Below are 1,233 nucleotides of genomic sequence, written 5' to 3'. Positions count from 1 at the left end.
TGAATACGAAGAAGAAAAAAAAATGAAATGTTGTAATTTGTAAACATATGAAAGGAGGAGTGTGAGTGGAGAAGTGAGTGTCAGTATGACTAATAAGTTTTATGGAGATTTAAAATATTTTAATTGTATTATTTAAGTGACTTTTTTTATCTTTGTGGAAGCAAAAGTCCAATTATGATACAAGTGAATTCGATAATGATGGGAATATAATTTATATTATGAGAATACCGCGGATCTTCTTGCGAGTGTCATCCATCCATTACGAAAAGACCTTCCTGTGAGTGGATATGTAGAAGTACGCTATGATGATGCACAGGGACGACATTTCTTATATTTTTTTAAATTATTATTTTTTATATAGGTTATATGAACGACATTTCTTATATTTTTTTAAATTATTATTTTTTATATAGGTTATATGATCAACCCTAAGTGGTTTTGAAAAAGATTTCACCTCTCCTCTCTTCGTTCGTTTATGTATCTCTCTCGTCAATTCGTTCTTTCTTTTAAAATTTATATTAATAAAATATAAAAAATTAATATAATAATCTTTATATATAGATAAATTATCTAATATCGAACAAATTCATTCTAATACTTTAGTTAGCAAGTCAGCTATTATATATTAACAAATTTTTACAAGTTAACAATTGATATATGATATAATAGGATATTATTTTTTAATTGTGAATTTTTTTAATAAATTTCTGTATTTTTTTAAAAGTGACATAATATTTAAACATAAAAAAATTGATGCATTTTTTAAAAAGAAAATTTTCAATAAAAACCAAAATCGTAAAATAGATATATTTTATTTGATTAAATCTTGTGAAATTCTAAAAACTTATGTGAATTGTGTAATTGAAAATTGTAAATTTTATAAGAATTGAAATTCTAATTTTTTTCAACTTATCGACTATGTAAGAATTGTGTGAAACTCTGAAAAAAATTATATAACTTTTAGGAATTTCAATTATAATATTTTAGTTAATACTTATCGTTTCCCGACTCCTCCCTATATCTTGTACAATATCCGCCATTACTAACGTCTTACGCTTAAATTTTAACGTTATTGTGTTATAATGAAATATGATATTAAGTGTCAATTAATTCTCACCAAACTTGTTTTAATGTTATATTAATATGGAACAAGCTAAGTAGATAATGTGTTTGGACCCTACAGTTGCAGCCTTAGAGATTATTAAATTTATATAGATACATTTTATTTCTCTA

The sequence above is a fragment of the Cicer arietinum genome, chromosome 3, assembly GCF_000331145.2.
Source record: "Cicer arietinum cultivar CDC Frontier isolate Library 1 chromosome 3, Cicar.CDCFrontier_v2.0, whole genome shotgun sequence".
Classification (NCBI taxonomy): domain Eukaryota; kingdom Viridiplantae; phylum Streptophyta; class Magnoliopsida; order Fabales; family Fabaceae; genus Cicer; species Cicer arietinum.
This window is presented reverse-complemented; position numbering follows the sequence as displayed.